This window comes from Hyla sarda, unplaced genomic scaffold (genome assembly GCF_029499605.1).
Source record: "Hyla sarda isolate aHylSar1 unplaced genomic scaffold, aHylSar1.hap1 scaffold_185, whole genome shotgun sequence".
NCBI lineage: Eukaryota > Metazoa > Chordata > Amphibia > Anura > Hylidae > Hyla > Hyla sarda.
In genome coordinates, this window is record NW_026608499.1 from 57,234 (window position 1) to 76,109 (window position 18,876).

Consider the following 18,876-nt stretch of genomic DNA (forward strand, 5'->3'; position numbering starts at 1 on the left):
GGCCTCGCACCTTCTGATGCATCAGGTAGGTGCACAATAGCATAGCCTAACCCTCTGTACTTTGGTCTATATTGATGCGGGACATAGACAGCCAGCTGATGACCAATCCATTAGTGCAATGGATGGCTGGAAGCATTTGTCTTTGCCTTTGCAATACCACAGAAGCAATGCATGGTCAATGTACAGCAATGACACACCTGTGTGAACAGCCAGGAGACCCCCCCCCCCCCCCCCATGTTATGTTACATAGTTACATAGTTAGTACGGTCGAAAAAAGACATATGTCCATCAAGTTCAACCAGGGAATTAAGGGGTAGGGGTGTGGCGCGATATTGGGGAAGGGATGAGATTTTATATTTCTTCATAAGCATTAATCTTATTTTGTCAATTAGGAACATTCAGCACCCACCCGCTATCAAGGCAGCTGCCTATCATGTCATGCCCTACCTGCACAGGTGTGCTGGCTACTCAAATGATCCAATTAAGGAGGCCATTTAGTCAGCAGCAGCAGAAGTCCTGTGCCTGGACGCTCCAACAGCGGCCAGACACAAGCAGAAGCAGAAGCAGCAGAAGCAGCAGCAGCACCACCTTTTGTTTTTTGGCTGCAGCAGCAGCAACGCCCACAGGGCTGGCTAGCTGGCTAGCCAGCAAGCAGGTAGCAATGAAAGTAGGAATCTTTCTTTTTAACCCTGTAAGGGGGTGGTGCACTGTACCCGAAGATACTGCCATATCGGGTCAATGCATAGGGCGACGGAAGCAAGCTTCGAAATCGGCCCCCGTTCTCAAAAATCCATTTAATATATGGTCCCCAGATAGGGGACGTATCAGATATTAAACTGATAAGAACAGATACTACACTTGATCTTAGCCAAAAGGCCGAGAAGCGATAACCGTGAAAGGGGCGGGCCCAACAAGGTGCCCTTCATGGGCACTATCACTGCTTGCTGTCAGGGAGGCTGCCAGACAATTTTCCATGCACACTCTGGGCTGGGGGGCAGTCAACCACCAGTACACACAGCAGAACCTAAACCCATACCATTATTGCTAAGCAGCAAGACAGGGGCCCATTGCACTCCCACGGGGCCTTTTTAAATGCAATCCATAACCCGGATTTGCCAGGAACCCTTCTTACTCCTCCTACTTGCATGTGACACTGGGCTTAGGATCTGCATAGGAAACACACACACAAGCACACACCTACCTTTGTTGCCTGCAGATGCCTCCTTGGCTGTCCCCAAACGGTATCAAACCAACACCCACGGGAAGCTGTAAGCATAGAGGACATGCCTGCACCCCATTGGACTTACCTGTGTGGGTTAAACCCGGGTTATTTGACAACCTATGGCGGTGATGGTTCTGCTCAGGCAGAGCAGTGCTGATGCTCCTCATAAAGCTGTCGCTGCTGTGAAGGTTCTAGGTGACATCACAAATCCCTATGGTTACATACACAACAAAGCTGGGTTGTTGTTGTTTACACTCTGCAAGGCCTGTGGAAGTGAGTGACATCATAGCACTGTAGTTCTGAGGGTTCTAGATGGATGCAACAATCTCCTGTTGCTTCTATGAAGGCCATAATAGACGACATCACCAAACAGCTCCATAGTCACATACACAGCAAAGGAGAGATGTTGTTTACACCTAGTGATGTCAGTGGTATTGAGTGACATCACAGCACAGTGCTAAGGCTCCTGGGCCTGGACACAGCAGCGGCTGCAATATCTCAACGGAGAATACGTTTATATATATGTGTGTGTGTGCGCGTATATATATATATATATATATATATATATATATATATATATATATTTCTCCGCCGAAATCACTTTTAAACCCATTTCCACCTTTTTTTCCCTTCTCTTCCTCTTACTTTTTTTTCACGTTTTTTTACGTTTTTCTCCTTTTCGCCTCTTTTCTGGGCGTATTATTCTTCTTTTTCTTCTTTTTTTTCGTCTAATGCATACCCCATCAGTGCAGCAATGCTTATTCAATACCGCCAGCAGATGGAGACACTGGGGGATAATTTTCTAAGGATTTATACTGATTTTTCCTGTCTGAATTTGTCGCACAGAAAGTTGCAGGCCAAATATGTGTGACATTTCTGCGACTTTAGCTTCTAGAGCATTTTTACAACATTATACATAGGTGCTGAATACATAAAAAGCGACTGTTCAGCGACAGACAAGTCGCATCGGCTGAAAGTAGGCCAGAATGTCAGTCCATGTTGGAGCAGGTTTAGATACAGTCTAAAGTATAGATCTCAAAGTCTGTGCACAGAATTTAGCAAGGGCCTCGCACCTTCTGATGCATCAGGTAGGTGCACAATAGCATAGCCTAACCCTCTGTACTTTGGTCTATATTGATGCGGGACATAGACAGCCAGCTGATGACCAATCCATTAGTGCAATGGATGGCTGGAAGCATTTGTCTTTGCCTTTGCAATACCACAGAAGCAATGCATGGTCAATGTACAGCAATGACACACCTGTGTGAACAGCCAGGAGACCCCCCCCCCCCCCCCATGTTATGTTACATAGTTACATAGTTAGTACGGTCGAAAAAAGACATATGTCCATCAAGTTCAACCAGGGAATTAAGGGGTAGGGGTGTGGCGCGATATTGGGGAAGGGATGAGATTTTATATTTCTTCATAAGCATTAATCTTATTTTGTCAATTAGGAACATTCAGCACCCACCCGCTATCAAGGCAGCTGCCTATCATGTCATGCCCTACCTGCACAGGTGTGCTGGCTACTCAAATGATCCAATTAAGGAGGCCATTTAGTCAGCAGCAGCAGAAGTCCTGTGCCTGGACGCTCCAACAGCGGCCAGACACAAGCAGAAGCAGAAGCAGCAGAAGCAGCAGCAGCACCACCTTTTGTTTTTTGGCTGCAGCAGCAGCAAGGCCCACAGGGCTGGCTAGCTGGCTAGCCAGCAAGCAGGTAGCAATGAAAGTAGGAATCTTTCTTTTTAACCCTGTAAGGGGGTGGTGCACTGTACCCGAAGATACTGCCATATCGGGTCAATGCATAGGGCGACGGAAGCAAGCTTCGAAATCGGCCCCCGTTCTCAAAAATCCATTTAATATATGGTCCCCAGATAGGGGACGTATCAGATATTAAACTGATAAGAACAGATACTACACTTGATCTTAGCCAAAAGGCCGAGAAGCGATAACCGTGAAAGGGGCGGGCCCAACAAGGTGCCCTTCATGGGCACTATCACTGCTTGCTGTCAGGGAGGCTGCCAGACAATTTTCCATGCACACTCTGGGCTGGGGGGCAGTCAACCACCAGTACACACAGCAGAACCTAAACCCATACCATTATTGCTAAGCAGCAAGACAGGGGCCCATTGCACTCCCACGGGGCCTTTTTAAATGCAATCCATAACCCGGATTTGCCAGGAACCCTTCTTACTCCTCCTACTTGCATGTGACACTGGGCTTAGGATCTGCATAGGAAACACACACACAAGCACACACCTACCTTTGTTGCCTGCAGATGCCTCCTTGGCTGTCCCCAAACGGTATCAAACCAACACCCACGGGAAGCTGTAAGCATAGAGGACATGCCTGCACCCCATTGGACTTACCTGTGTGGGTTAAACCCGGGTTATTTGACAACCTATGGCGGTGATGGTTCTGCTCAGGCAGAGCAGTGCTGATGCTCCTCATAAAGCTGTCGCTGCTGTGAAGGTTCTAGGTGACATCACAAATCCCTATGGTTACATACACAACAAAGCTGGGTTGTTGTTGTTTACACTCTGCAAGGCCTGTGGAAGTGAGTGACATCATAGCACTGTAGTTCTGAGGGTTCTAGATGGATGCAACAATCTCCTGTTGCTTCTATGAAGGCCATAATAGACGACATCACCAAACAGCTCCATAGTCACATACACAGCAAAGGAGAGATGTTGTTTACACCTAGTGATGTCAGTGGTATTGAGTGACATCACAGCACAGTGCTAAGGCTCCTGGGCCTGGACACAGCAGCGGCTGCAATATCTCAACGGAGAATACGTTTATATATATGTGTGTGTGTGCGCGTATATATATATATATATATATATATATATATATATATATTTCTCCGCCGAAATCACTTTTAAACCCATTTCCACCTTTTTTTCCCTTCTCTTCCTCTTACTTTTTTTTCACGTTTTTTTACGTTTTTCTCCTTTTCGCCTCTTTTCTGTGCGTATTATTCTTCTTTTTCTTCTTTTTTTTCGTCTAATGCATACCCCATCAGTGCAGCAATGCTTATTCAATACCGCCAGCAGATGGAGACACTGGGGGATAATTTTCTAAGGATTTATACTGATTTTTCCTGTCTGAATTTGTCGCACAGAAAGTTGCAGGCCAAATATGTGTGACATTTCTGCGACTTTAGCTTCTAGAGCATTTTTACAACATTATACATAGGTGCTGAATACATAAAAAGCGACTGTTCAGCGACAGACAAGTCGCATCGGCTGAAAGTAGGCCAGAATGTCAGTCCATGTTGGAGCAGGTTTAGATACAGTCTAAAGTATAGATCTCAAAGTCTGTGCACAGAATTTAGCAAGGGCCTCGCACCTTCTGATGCATCAGGTAGGTGCACAATAGCATAGCCTAACCCTCTGTACTTTGGTCTATATTGATGCGGGACATAGTCAGCCAGCTGATGACCAATCCATTAGTGCAATGGATGGCTGGAAGCATTTGTCTTTGCCTTTGCAATACCACAGAAGCAATGCATGGTCAATGTACAGCAATGACACACCTGTGTGAACAGCCAGGAGACCCCCCCCATGTTATGTTACATAGTTACATAGTTAGTACGGTCGAAAAAAGACATATGTCCATCAAGTTCAACCAGGGAATTAAGGGGTAGGGGTGTGGCGCGATATTGGGGAAGGGATGAGATTTTATATTTCTTCATAAGCATTAATCTTATTTTGTCAATTAGGAACATTCAGCACCCACCCGCTATCAAGGCAGCTGCCTATCATGTCATGCCCTACCTGCACAGGTGTGCTGGCTACTCAAATGATCCAATTAAGGAGGCCATTTAGTCAGCAGCAGCAGAAGTCCTGTGCCTGGACGCTCCAACAGCGGCCAGACACAAGCAGAAGCAGAAGCAGCAGAAGCAGCAGCAGCACCACCTTTTGTTTTTTGGCTGCAGCAGCAGCAAGGCCCACAGGGCTGGCTAGCTGGCTAGCCAGCAAGCAGGTAGCAATGAAAGTAGGAATCTTTCTTTTTAACCCTGTAAGGGGGTGGTGCACTGTACCCGAAGATACTGCCATATCGGGTCAATGCATAGGGCGACGGAAGCAAGCTTCGAAATCGGCCCCCGTTCTCAAAAATCCATTTAATATATGGTCCCCAGATAGGGGACGTATCAGATATTAAACTGATAAGAACAGATACTACACTTGATCTTAGCCAAAAGGCCGAGAAGCGATAACCGTGAAAGGGGCGGGCCCAACAAGGTGCCCTTCATGGGCACTATCACTGCTTGCTGTCAGGGAGGCTGCCAGACAATTTTCCATGCACACTCTGGGCTGGGGGGCAGTCAACCACCAGTACACACAGCAGAACCTAAACCCATACCATTATTGCTAAGCAGCAAGACAGGGGCCCATTGCACTCCCACGGGGCCTTTTTAAATGCAATCCATAACCCGGATTTGCCAGGAACCCTTCTTACTCCTCCTACTTGCATGTGACACTGGGCTTAGGATCTGCATAGGAAACACACACACAAGCACACACCTACCTTTGTTGCCTGCAGATGCCTCCTTGGCTGTCCCCAAACGGTATCAAACCAACACCCACGGGAAGCTGTAAGCATAGAGGACATGCCTGCACCCCATTGGACTTACCTGTGTGGGTTAAACCCGGGTTATTTGACAACCTATGGCGGTGATGGTTCTGCTCAGGCAGAGCAGTGCTGATGCTCCTCATAAAGCTGTCGCTGCTGTGAAGGTTCTAGGTGACATCACAAATCCCTATGGTTACATACACAACAAAGCTGGGTTGTTGTTGTTTACACTCTGCAAGGCCTGTGGAAGTGAGTGACATCATAGCACTGTAGTTCTGAGGGTTCTAGATGGATGCAACAATCTTCTGTTGCTTCTATGAAGGCCATAATAGACGACATCACCAAACAGCTCCATAGTCACATACACAGCAAAGGAGAGATGTTGTTTACACCTAGTGATGTCAGTGGTATTGAGTGACATCACAGCACAGTGCTAAGGCTCCTGGGCCTGGACACAGCAGCGGCTGCAATATCTCAACGGAGAATACGTTTATATATATGTGTGTGTGTGCGCGTGTATATATATATATATATATATATATATATATATATATATATATATTTCTCCGCCGAAATCACTTTTAAACCCATTTCCACCTTTTTCTCCCTTCTCTTCCTCTTACTTTTTTTTCACGTTTTTTTACGTTTTTCTCCTTTTCGCCTCTTTTCTGGGCGTATTATTCTTCTTTTTCTTCTTTTTTTTCGTCTAATGCATACCCCATCAGTGCAGCAATGCTTATTCAATACCGCCAGCAGATGGAGACACTGGGGGATAATTTTCTAAGGATTTATACTGATTTTTCCTGTCTGAATTTGTCGCACAGAAAGTTGCAGGCCAAATATGTGTGACATTTCTGCGACTTTAGCTTCTAGAGCATTTTTACAACATTATACATAGGTGCTGAATACATAAAAAGCGACTGTTCAGCGACAGACAAGTCGCATCGGCTGAAAGTAGGCCAGAATGTCAGTCCATGTTGGAGCAGGTTTAGATACAGTCTAAAGTATAGATCTCAAAGTCTGTGCACAGAATTTAGCAAGGGCCTCGCACCTTCTGATGCATCAGGTAGGTGCACAATAGCATAGCCTAACCCTCTGTACTTTGGTCTATATTGATGCGGGACATAGACAGCCAGCTGATGACCAATCCATTAGTGCAATGGATGGCTGGAAGCATTTGTCTTTGCCTTTGCAATACCACAGAAGCAATGCATGGTCAATGTACAGCAATGACACACCTGTGTGAACAGCCAGGAGACCCCCCCCCCCCCCATGTTATGTTACATAGTTACATAGTTAGTACGGTCGAAAAAAGACATATGTCCATCAAGTTCAACCAGGGAATTAAGGGGTAGGGGTGTGGCGCGATATTGGGGAAGGGATGAGATTTTATATTTCTTCATAAGCATTAATCTTATTTTGTCAATTAGGAACATTCAGCACCCACCCGCTATCAAGGCAGCTGCCTATCATGTCATGCCCTACCTGCACAGGTGTGCTGGCTACTCAAATGATCCAATTAAGGAGGCCATTTAGTCAGCAGCAGCAGAAGTCCTGTGCCTGGACGCTCCAACAGCGGCCAGACACAAGCAGAAGCAGAAGCAGCAGAAGCAGCAGCAGCACCACCTTTTGTTTTTTGGCTGCAGCAGCAGCAAGGCCCACAGGGCTGGCTAGCTGGCTAGCCAGCAAGCAGGTAGCAATGAAAGTAGGAATCTTTCTTTTTAACCCTGTAAGGGGGTGGTGCACTGTACCCGAAGATACTGCCATATCGGGTCAATGCATAGGGCGACGGAAGCAAGCTTCGAAATCGGCCCCCGTTCTCAAAAATCCATTTAATATATGGTCCCCAGATAGGGGACGTATCAGATATTAAACTGATAAGAACAGATTTTTGATTGAAAGAGCTTTATTTTCCGTTCAGTCATTACAAGTCGTACAATAAATTACAGTCACACAAAGCATGATAGTACAATACACAGCAAAGGTTCCCTAAGCTATACATCGCACACCATGCTACTCTAACATTCAGCTCAATCCTGCAATATAAAGGCACAAGAGATCAAACAAAAACCAAATAATACAATCTGTGATCGGGGTAGGGGTGTGGGCGACTATGTGGGGGTAGGGAGGGGGCGGATCACAGGGCCAAACTGTTGGGCTGTATCTTCAGGGAGACATGGGAGAAGGAGAGGGGTCTTCACTCCTCTTCTTCCTCATCAACGGCCGAGCTGTCCAAGATGGAATAGTCTCTAAGCAGGTTCTTGATGAACCTGCGGCAGTCCCGGACGGACATGTTTTCCCTGTTGATCACGAGGCGGTTCCTGGCAAGCCACACTGCGTCCTTAAAACAGTTCATAAGGCGCCAGGCCTCCTGGATGGCCTCCACGTCGTGGGTCCCAGGGAACAGGCCGTAAAGCACCGAATGGTACGATAGGCAGCTCCTGGGCACTGAGTCTCTGAGTTCCTGTTCTAGGGCGTCCAACAGACCCTGTGCAAAGGGGCACTGCCAAAACACGTGGAAAGATGTTTCCTCCACGTAGGGGCAACGGGGGCAGTACCGGGTCTTGCACAGGTTGCGGGCATGCATGAATGACCTGAGAGAGAGACCTCCCATGACGGCCATCCACGACAAGTCCTTGTGTCCATTGGTAAGCCGCTTTGAGGCCACATTGTTCCAAACTGTCTCTGCAGTGGCTGCGGGGAGTCCCGGAACCAGCTCGGTCGAGTCCTTAGCTCGGATGAGCTTGTGGATTGTCTTTGGCTTCCATAGGTCTGGTTTCAGTCCTTCCAGCTGGTGCTCCCTCACAAACCGGACAACATCCCCATAGAACCAGGGAGTGTTCCAGTTGTAAGGGATGGAGCTGTCCCACTTGTCCCAGCCCAGCTGTCTCCAGAGGGGCATGAGAAGCAAGCGAGACATGGACCTGCCCGCTGAGCCAGTCTTTTCTACAAGAGTCCGCTGCACCGTGACACATGCAAAGGAGGCCCTCAGCAGAGCGGGGATGTCGGGTATTCCCTTCCCACCCTTGCGGGGTTCCTTGTACATCACGGTCCTCTTGACTCTGTCCATTTTGCCCCAGACGAAGCCAAACACTGTCCGGGTGATGGCCTTGCAAACGGTGGTATGGGGAGGCCAGGCCTGTGCGGTATATTGGAGCACAGGCAAAACTTCACTCCGCAGGACAAGTGCCTTGCCTTCCATCGTGAGCTTTCTGAGCTTTTAAACTGATAAGAACAGATACTACACTTGATCTTAGCCAAAAGGCCGAGAAGCGATAACCGTGAAAGGGGCGGGCCCAACAAGGTGCCCTTCATGGGCACTATCACTGCTTGCTGTCAGGGAGGCTGCCAGACAATTTTCCATGCACACTCTGGGCTGGGGGGCAGTCAACCACCAGTACACACAGCAGAACCTAAACCCATACCATTATTGCTAAGCAGCAAGACAGGGGCCCATTGCACTCCCACGGGGCCTTTTTAAATGCAATCCATAACCCGGATTTGCCAGGAACCCTTCTTACTCCTCCTACTTGCATGTGACACTGGGCTTAGGATCTGCATAGGAAACACACACACAAGCACACACCTACCTTTGTTGCCTGCAGATGCCTCCTTGGCTGTCCCCAAACGGTATCAAACCAACACCCACGGGAAGCTGTAAGCATAGAGGACATGCCTGCACCCCATTGGACTTACCTGTGTGGGTTAAACCCGGGTTATTTGACAACCTATGGCGGTGATGGTTCTGCTCAGGCAGAGCAGTGCTGATGCTCCTCATAAAGCTGTCGCTGCTGTGAAGGTTCTAGGTGACATCACAAATCCCTATGGTTACATACACAACAAAGCTGGGTTGTTGTTGTTTACACTCTGCAAGGCCTGTGGAAGTGAGTGACATCATAGCACTGTAGTTCTGAGGGTTCTAGATGGATGCAACAATCTCCTGTTGCTTCTATGAAGGCCATAATAGACGACATCACCAAACAGCTCCATAGTCACATACACAGCAAAGGAGAGATGTTGTTTACACCTAGTGATGTCAGTGGTATTGAGTGACATCACAGCACAGTGCTAAGGCTCCTGGGCCTGGACACAGCAGCGGCTGCAATATCTCAACGGAGAATACGTTTATATATATGTGTGTGTGTGCGCGTATATATATATATATATATATATATATATATATATATATATATATATTTCTCCGCCGAAATCACTTTTAAACCCATTTCCACCTTTTTTTCCCTTCTCTTCCTCTTACTTTTTTTTCACGTTTTTTTACGTTTTTCTCCTTTTCGCCTCTTTTCTGGGCGTATTATTCTTCTTTTTCTTCATCTAATGCATACCCCATCAGTGCAGCAATGCTTATTCAATACCACCAGCAGATGGAGACACTGGGGGATAATTTTCTAAGGATTTATACTGATTTTTCCTGTCTGAATTTGTCGCACAGAAAGTTGCAGGCCAAATATGTGTGACATTTCTGCGACTTTAGCTTCTAGAGCATTTTTACAACATTATACATAGGTGCTGAATACATAAAAAGCGACTGTTCAGCGACAGACAAGTCGCATCGGCTGAAAGTAGGCCAGAATGTCAGTCCATGTTGGAGCAGGTTTAGATACAGTCTAAAGTATAGATCTCAAAGTCTGTGCACAGAATTTAGCAAGGGCCTCGCACCTTCTGATGCATCAGGTAGGTGCACAATAGCATAGCCTAACCCTCTGTACTTTGGTCTATATTGATGCGGGACATAGACAGCCAGCTGATGACCAATCCATTAGTGCAATGGATGGCTGGAAGCATTTGTCTTTGCCTTTGCAATACCACAGAAGCAATGCATGGTCAATGTACAGCAATGACACACCTGTGTGAACAGCCAGGAGACCCCCCCCCCCCCCCCCATGTTATGTTACATAGTTACATAGTTAGTACGGTCGAAAAAAGACATATGTCCATCAAGTTCAACCAGGGAATTAAGGGGTAGGGGTGTGGCGCGATATTGGGGAAGGGATGAGATTTTATATTTCTTCATAAGCATTAATCTTATTTTGTCAATTAGGAACATTCAGCACCCACCCGCTATCAAGGCAGCTGCCTATCATGTCATGCCCTACCTGCACAGGTGTGCTGGCTACTCAAATGATCCAATTAAGGAGGCCATTTAGTCAGCAGCAGCAGAAGTCCTGTGCCTGGACGCTCCAACAGCGGCCAGACACAAGCAGAAGCAGAAGCAGCAGAAGCAGCAGCAGCACCACCTTTTGTTTTTTGGCTGCAGCAGCAGCAAGGCCCACAGGGCTGGCTAGCTGGCTAGCCAGCAAGCAGGTAGCAATGAAAGTAGGAATCTTTCTTTTTAACCCTGTAAGGGGGTGGTGCACTGTACCCGAAGATACTGCCATATCGGGTCAATGCATAGGGCGACGGAAGCAAGCTTCGAAATCGGCCCCCGTTCTCAAAAATCCATTTAATATATGGTCCCCAGATAGGGGACGTATCAGATATTAAACTGATAAGAACAGATACTACACTTGATCTTAGCCAAAAGGCCGAGAAGCGATAACCGTGAAAGGGGCGGGCCCAACAAGGTGCCCTTCATGGGCACTATCACTGCTTGCTGTCAGGGAGGCTGCCAGACAATTTTCCATGCACACTCTGGGCTGGGGGGCAGTCAACCACCAGTACACACAGCAGAACCTAAACCCATACCATTATTGCTAAGCAGCAAGACAGGGGCCCATTGCACTCCCACGGGGCCTTTTTAAATGCAATCCATAACCCGGATTTGCCAGGAACCCTTCTTACTCCTCCTACTTGCATGTGACACTGGGCTTAGGATCTGCATAGGAAACACACACACAAGCACACACCTACCTTTGTTGCCTGCAGATGCCTCCTTGGCTGTCCCCAAACGGTATCAAACCAACACCCACGGGAAGCTGTAAGCATAGAGGACATGCCTGCACCCCATTGGACTTACCTGTGTGGGTTAAACCCGGGTTATTTGACAACCTATGGCGGTGATGGTTCTGCTCAGGCAGAGCAGTGCTGATGCTCCTCATAAAGCTGTCGCTGCTGTGAAGGTTCTAGGTGACATCACAAATCCCTATGGTTACATACACAACAAAGCTGGGTTGTTGTTGTTTACACTCTGCAAGGCCTGTGGAAGTGAGTGACATCATAGCACTGTAGTTCTGAGGGTTCTAGATGGATGCAACAATCTCCTGTTGCTTCTATGAAGGCCATAATAGACGACATCACCAAACAGCTCCATAGTCACATACACAGCAAAGGAGAGATGTTGTTTACACCTAGTGATGTCAGTGGTATTGAGTGACATCACAGCACAGTGCTAAGGCTCCTGGGCCTGGACACAGCAGCGGCTGCAATATCTCAACGGAGAATACGTTTATATATATGTGTGTGTGTGCGCGTATATATATATATATATATATATATATATATATATATATATATTTCTCCGCCGAAATCACTTTTAAACCCATTTCCACCTTTTTTTCCCTTCTCTTCCTCTTACTTTTTTTTCACGTTTTTTTACGTTTTTCTCCTTTTCGCCTCTTTTCTGGGCGTATTATTCTTCTTTTTCTTCTTTTTTTTCGTCTAATGCATACCCCATCAGTGCAGCAATGCTTATTCAATACCGCCAGCAGATGGAGACACTGGGGGATAATTTTCTAAGGATTTATACTGATTTTTCCTGTCTGAATTTGTCGCACAGAAAGTTGCAGGCCAAATATGTGTGACATTTCTGCGACTTTAGCTTCTAGAGCATTTTTACAACATTATACATAGGTGCTGAATACATAAAAAGCGACTGTTCAGCGACAGACAAGTCGCATCGGCTGAAAGTAGGCCAGAATGTCAGTCCATGTTGGAGCAGGTTTAGATACAGTCTAAAGTATAGATCTCAAAGTCTGTGCACAGAATTTAGCAAGGGCCTCGCACCTTCTGATGCATCAGGTAGGTGCACAATAGCATAGCCTAACCCTCTGTACTTTGGTCTATATTGATGCGGGACATAGTCAGCCAGCTGATGACCAATCCATTAGTGCAATGGATGGCTGGAAGCATTTGTCTTTGCCTTTGCAATACCACAGAAGCAATGCATGGTCAATGTACAGCAATGACACACCTGTGTGAACAGCCAGGAGACACCCCCCCCCCCCCCATGTTATGTTACATAGTTACATAGTTAGTACGGTCGAAAAAAGACATATGTCCATCAAGTTCAACCAGGGAATTAAGGGGTAGGGGTGTGGCGCGATATTGGGGAAGGGATGAGATTTTATATTTCTTCATAAGCATTAATCTTATTTTGTCAATTAGGAACATTCAGCACCCACCCGCTATCAAGGCAGCTGCCTATCATGTCATGCCCTACCTGCACAGGTGTGCTGGCTACTCAAATGATCCAATTAAGGAGGCCATTTAGTCAGCAGCAGCAGAAGTCCTGTGCCTGGACGCTCCAACAGCGGCCAGACACAAGCAGAAGCAGAAGCAGCAGAAGCAGCAGCAGCACCACCTTTTGTTTTTTGGCTGCAGCAGCAGCAAGGCCCACAGGGCTGGCTAGCTGGCTAGCCAGCAAGCAGGTAGCAATGAAAGTAGGAATCTTTCTTTTTAACCCTGTAAGGGGGTGGTGCACTGTACCCGAAGATACTGCCATATCGGGTCAATGCATAGGGCGACGGAAGCAAGCTTCGAAATCGGCCCCCGTTCTCAAAAATCCATTTAATATATGGTCCCCAGATAGGGGACGTATCAGATATTAAACTGATAAGAACAGATACTACACTTGATCTTAGCCAAAAGGCCGAGAAGCGATAACCGTGAAAGGGGCGGGCCCAACAAGGTGCCCTTCATGGGCACTATCACTGCTTGCTGTCAGGGAGGCTGCCAGACAATTTTCCATGCACACTCTGGGCTGGGGGGCAGTCAACCACCAGTACACACAGCAGAACCTAAACCCATACCATTATTGCTAAGCAGCAAGACAGGGGCCCATTGCACTCCCACGGGGCCTTTTTAAATGCAATCCATAACCCGGATTTGCCAGGAACCCTTCTTACTCCTCCTACTTGCATGTGACACTGGGCTTAGGATCTGCATAGGAAACACACACACAAGCACACACCTACCTTTGTTGCCTGCAGATGCCTCCTTGGCTGTCCCCAAACGGTATCAAACCAACACCCACGGGAAGCTGTAAGCATAGAGGACATGCCTGCACCCCATTGGACTTACCTGTGTGGGTTAAACCCGGGTTATTTGACAACCTATGGCGGTGATGGTTCTGCTCAGGCAGAGCAGTGCTGATGCTCCTCATAAAGCTGTCGCTGCTGTGAAGGTTCTAGGTGACATCACAAATCCCTATGGTTACATACACAACAAAGCTGGGTTGTTGTTGTTTACACTCTGCAAGGCCTGTGGAAGTGAGTGACATCATAGCACTGTAGTTCTGAGGGTTCTAGATGGATGCAACAATCTCCTGTTGCTTCTATGAAGGCCATAATAGACGACATCACCAAACAGCTCCATAGTCACATACACAGCAAAGGAGAGATGTTGTTTACACCTAGTGATGTCAGTGGTATTGAGTGACATCACAGCACAGTGCTAAGGCTCCTGGGCCTGGACACAGCAGCGGCTGCAATATCTCAACGGAGAATACGTTTATATATATGTGTGTGTGTGCGCGTATATATATATATATATATATATATATATATATATATATATATATATATTTCTCCGCCGAAATCACTTTTAAACCCATTTCCACCTTTTTTTCCCTTCTCTTCCTCTTACTTTTTTTTCACGTTTTTTTACGTTTTTCTCCTTTTCGCCTCTTTTCTGGGCGTATTATTCTTCTTTTTCTTCTTTTTTTTCGACTAATGCATACCCCATCAGTGCAGCAATGCTTATTCAATACCGCCAGCAGATGGAGACACTGGGGGATAATTTTCTAAGGATTTATACTGATTTTTCCTGTCTGAATTTGTCGCACAGAAAGTTGCAGGCCAAATATGTGTGACATTTCTGCGACTTTAGCTTCTAGAGCATTTTTACAACATTATACATAGGTGCTGAATACATAAAAAGCGACTGTTCAGCGACAGACAAGTCGCATCGGCTGAAAGTAGGCCAGAATGTCAGTCCATGTTGGAGCAGGTTTAGATACAGTCTAAAGTATAGATCTCAAAGTCTGTGCACAGAATTTAGCAAGGGCCTCGCACCTTCTGATGCATCAGGTAGGTGCACAATAGCATAGCCTAACCCTCTGTACTTTGGTCTATATTGATGCGGGACATAGACAGCCAGCTGATGACCAATCCATTAGTGCAATGGATGGCTGGAAGCATTTGTCTTTGCCTTTGCAATACCACAGAAGCAATGCATGGTCAATGTACAGCAATGACACACCTGTGTGAACAGCCAGGAGACCCCCCCCCCCCCCATGTTATGTTACATAGTTACATAGTTAGTACGGTCGAAAAAAGACATATGTCCATCAAGTTCAACCAGGGAATTAAGGGGTAGGGGTGTGGCGCGATATTGGGGAAGGGATGAGATTTTATATTTCTTCATAAGCATTAATCTTATTTTGTCAATTAGGAACATTCAGCACCCACCCGCTATCAAGGCAGCTGCCTATCATGTCATGCCCTACCTGCACAGGTGTGCTGGCTACTCAAATGATCCAATTAAGGAGGCCATTTAGTCAGCAGCAGCAGAAGTCCTGTGCCTGGACGCTCCAACAGCGGCCAGACACAAGCAGAAGCAGAAGCAGCAGAAGCAGCAGCAGCACCACCTTTTGTTTTTTGGCTGCAGCAGCAGCAAGGCCCACAGGGCTGGCTAGCTGGCTAGCCAGCAAGCAGGTAGCAATGAAAGTAGGAATCTTTCTTTTTAACCCTGTAAGGGGGTGGTGCACTGTACCCGAAGATACTGCCATATCGGGTCAATGCATAGGGCGACGGAAGCAAGCTTCGAAATCGGCCCCCGTTCTCAAAAATCCATTTAATATATGGTCCCCAGATAGGGGACGTATCAGATATTAAACTGATAAGAACAGATACTACACTTGATCTTAGCCAAAAGGCCGAGAAGCGATAACCGTGAAAGGGGCGGGCCCAACAAGGTGCCCTTCATGGGCACTATCACTGCTTGCTGTCAGGGAGGCTGCCAGACAATTTTCCATGCACACTCTGGGCTGGGGGGCAGTCAACCACCAGTACACACAGCAGAACCTAAACCCATACCATTATTGCTAAGCAGCAAGACAGGGGCCCATTGCACTCCCACGGGGCCTTTTTAAATGCAATCCATAACCCGGATTTGCCAGGAACCCTTCTTACTCCTCCTACTTGCATGTGACACTGGGCTTAGGATCTGCATAGGAAACACACACACAAGCACACACCTACCTTTGTTGCCTGCAGATGCCTCCTTGGCTGTCCCCAAACGGTATCAAACCAACACCCACGGGAAGCTGTAAGCATAGAGGACATGCCTGCACCCCATTGGACTTACCTGTGTGGGTTAAACCCGGGTTATTTGACAACCTATGGCGGTGATGGTTCTGCTCAGGCAGAGCAGTGCTGATGCTCCTCATAAAGCTGTCGCTGCTGTGAAGGTTCTAGGTGACATCACAAATCCCTATGGTTACATACACAACAAAGCTGGGTTGTTGTTGTTTACACTCTGCAAGGCCTGTGGAAGTGAGTGACATCATAGCACTGTAGTTCTGAGGGTTCTAGATGGATGCAACAATCTCCTGTTGCTTCTATGAAGGCCATAATAGACGACATCACCAAACAGCTCCATAGTCACATACACAGCAAAGGAGAGATGTTGTTTACACCTAGTGATGTCAGTGGTATTGAGTGACATCACAGCACAGTGCTAAGGCTCCTGGGCCTGGACACAGCAGCGGCTGCAATATCTCAACGGAGAATACGTTTATATATATGTGTGTGTGTGCGCGTATATATATATATATATATATATATATATATATATATATATATTTCTCCGCCGAAATCACTTTTAAACCCATTTCCACCTTTTTTTCCCTTCTCTTCCTCTTACTTTTTTTTCACGTTTTTTTACGTTTTTCTCCTTTTCGCCTCTTTTCTGGGCGTATTATTCTTCTTTTTCTTCTTTTTTTTCGTCTAATGCATACCCCATCAGTGCAGCAATGCTTATTCAATACCGCCAGCAGATGGAGACACTGGGGGATAATTTTCTAAGGATTTATACTGATTTTTCCTGTCTGAATTTGTCGCACAGAAAGTTGCAGGCCAAATATGTGTGACATTTCTGCGACTTTAGCTTCTAGAGCATTTTTACAACATTATACATAGGTGCTGAATACATAAAAAGCGACTGTTCAGCGACAGACAAGTCGCATCGGCTGAAAGTAGGCCAGAATGTCAGTCCATGTTGGAGCAGGTTTAGATACAGTCTAAAGTATAGATCTCAAAGTCTGTGCACAGAATTTAGCAAGGGCCTCGCACCTTCTGATGCATCAGGTAGGTGCACAATAGCATAGCCTAACCCTCTGTACTTTGGTCTATATTGATGCGGGACATAGACAGCCAGCTGATGACCAATCCATTAGTGCAATGGATGGCTGGAAGCATTTGTCTTTGCCTTTGCAATACCACAGAAGCAATGCATGGTCAATGTACAGCAATGACACACCTGTGTGAACAGCCAGGAGACCCCCCCCCCTCCCCCCCCCATGTTATGTTACATAGTTACATAGTTAGTACGGTCGAAAAAAGACATATGTCCATCAAGTTCAACCAGGGAATTAAGGGGTAGGGGTGTGGCGCGATATTGGGGAAGGGATGAGATTTTATATTTCTTCATAAGCATTAATCTTATTTTGTCAATTAGGAACATTCAGCACCCACCCGCTATCAAGGCAGCTGCCTATCATGTCATGCCCTACCTGCACAGGTGTGCTGGCTACTCAAATGATCCAATTAAGGAGGCCATTTAGTCAGCAGCAGCAGAAGTCCTGTGCCTGGACGCTCCAACAGCGGCCAGACACAAGCAGAAGCAGAAGCAGCAGAAGCAGCAGCAGCACCACCTTTTGTTTTTTGGCTGCAGCAGCAGCAAGGCCCACAGGGCTGGCTAGCTGGCTAGCCAGCAAGCAGGTAGCAATGAAAGTAGGAATCTTTCTTTTTAACCCTGTAAGGGGGTGGTGCACTGTACCCGAAGATACTGCCATATCGGGTCAATGCATAGGGCGACGGAAGCAAGCTTCGAAATCGGCCCCCGTTCTCAAAAATCCATTTAATATATGGTCCCCAGATAGGGGACGTATCAGATATTAAACTGATAAGAACAGATACTACACTTGATCTTAGCCAAAAGGCCGAGAAGCGATAACCGTGAAAGGGGCGGGCCCAACAAGGTGCCCTTCATGGGCACTATCACTGCTTGCTGTCAGGGAGGCTGCCAGACAATTTTCCATGCACACTCTGGGCTGGGGGGCAGTCAACCACCAGTACACACAGCAGAACCTAAACCCATACCATTATTGCTAAGCAGCAAGACAGGGGCCCATTGCACTCCCACGGGGCCTTTTTAAATGCAATCCATAACCCGGATTTGCCAGGAACCCTTCTTACTCCTCCTACTTGCATGTGACACTGGGCTTAGGATCTGCATAGGAAACACACACACAAGCACACACCTACCTTTGTTGCCTGCAGATGCCTCCTTGGCTGTCTCCAAACGGTATCAAACCAACACCCACGGGAAGCTGTAAGCATAGAGGACATGCCTGCACCCCATTGGACTTACCTGTGTGGGTTAAACCCGGGTTATTTGACAACCTATGGCGGTGATGGTTCTGCTCAGGCAGAGCAGTGCTGATGCTCCTCATAAAGCTGTCGCTGCTGTGAAGGTTCTAGGTGACATCACAAATCCCTATGGTTACATACACAACAAAGCTGGGTTGTTGTTGTTTACACTCTGCAAGGCCTGTGGAAGTGAGTGACATCATAGCACTGTAGTTCTGAGGGTTCTAGATGGATGCAACAATCTCCTGT

At 46.9% G+C, this 18,876-nt stretch overlaps 7 non-coding genes and 2 pseudogenes across 7 annotated transcripts; all 9 read right to left on the bottom strand.

Moving 5' to 3' along the window:
- Positions 1 to 697: 697 nt before the first annotated feature.
- Positions 698 to 888, bottom strand: LOC130314941 (U2 spliceosomal RNA). Its single transcript, XR_008862530.1, has one exon. It is a non-coding gene; the product is annotated as a U2 spliceosomal RNA (small nuclear RNA).
- Positions 889 to 2,981: 2,093 nt separating this feature from the next.
- LOC130314943 (U2 spliceosomal RNA) lies at positions 2,982 to 3,172 on the bottom strand. Its single transcript, XR_008862531.1, has one exon. It is a non-coding gene; the product is annotated as a U2 spliceosomal RNA (small nuclear RNA).
- A 2,079-nt stretch (positions 3,173 to 5,251) lies between these two features.
- On the bottom strand, positions 5,252 to 5,442 carry LOC130314944 (U2 spliceosomal RNA). Its single transcript, XR_008862532.1, has one exon. It is a non-coding gene; the product is annotated as a U2 spliceosomal RNA (small nuclear RNA).
- A 2,093-nt stretch (positions 5,443 to 7,535) lies between these two features.
- On the bottom strand, positions 7,536 to 7,708 carry LOC130314899 (U2 spliceosomal RNA; annotated as a pseudogene).
- A 1,191-nt stretch (positions 7,709 to 8,899) lies between these two features.
- LOC130314925 (U2 spliceosomal RNA) lies at positions 8,900 to 9,077 on the bottom strand (annotated as a pseudogene).
- A 2,087-nt stretch (positions 9,078 to 11,164) lies between these two features.
- LOC130314945 (U2 spliceosomal RNA) lies at positions 11,165 to 11,355 on the bottom strand. Its single transcript, XR_008862533.1, has one exon. It is a non-coding gene; the product is annotated as a U2 spliceosomal RNA (small nuclear RNA).
- A 2,091-nt stretch (positions 11,356 to 13,446) lies between these two features.
- Positions 13,447 to 13,637, bottom strand: LOC130314946 (U2 spliceosomal RNA). The gene has a single exon (XR_008862534.1). It is a non-coding gene; the product is annotated as a U2 spliceosomal RNA (small nuclear RNA).
- A 2,095-nt stretch (positions 13,638 to 15,732) lies between these two features.
- On the bottom strand, positions 15,733 to 15,923 carry LOC130314947 (U2 spliceosomal RNA). Its single transcript, XR_008862535.1, has one exon. It is a non-coding gene; the product is annotated as a U2 spliceosomal RNA (small nuclear RNA).
- A 2,095-nt stretch (positions 15,924 to 18,018) lies between these two features.
- LOC130314948 (U2 spliceosomal RNA) lies at positions 18,019 to 18,209 on the bottom strand. The gene has a single exon (XR_008862536.1). It is a non-coding gene; the product is annotated as a U2 spliceosomal RNA (small nuclear RNA).
- Between the last annotated feature and the right edge of the window lie 667 nt (positions 18,210 to 18,876).